Here is a 333-nt window from a genome sequence, read left to right as displayed (position 1 = left end):
TGTCAACTTTAGGAGGTCAAAATAAATACTTTCTATTCATTTTATGAGGTTTGCAATTTTTTCAACCTTGTTACCAAAATGTGGGACATGTCAAAGTACAGTTTAAAACCTTGATTTGTGTGATTGATCTTATTTTCTAAATAGACATTAATGATAAAACTCATAAAAGTAAAGACTACTCTTTATTCAGTGAAGACTTGCTAGTTTGGGATCAAATGTTGGTTTGTAGTGATTGCTAAACTTTCCCATAAATTAAAGAAAGATATTTCTGTGATAATTGTTTCTGTAATAACTTGGATAACAGGGTTGATTGGTTAAGCTTTCCGAACTTCA

The sequence above is a fragment of the Myxocyprinus asiaticus genome, chromosome 12, assembly GCF_019703515.2.
Source record: "Myxocyprinus asiaticus isolate MX2 ecotype Aquarium Trade chromosome 12, UBuf_Myxa_2, whole genome shotgun sequence".
Classification (NCBI taxonomy): domain Eukaryota; kingdom Metazoa; phylum Chordata; class Actinopteri; order Cypriniformes; family Catostomidae; genus Myxocyprinus; species Myxocyprinus asiaticus.
Note: the sequence above shows the minus strand (reverse complement) of the source record.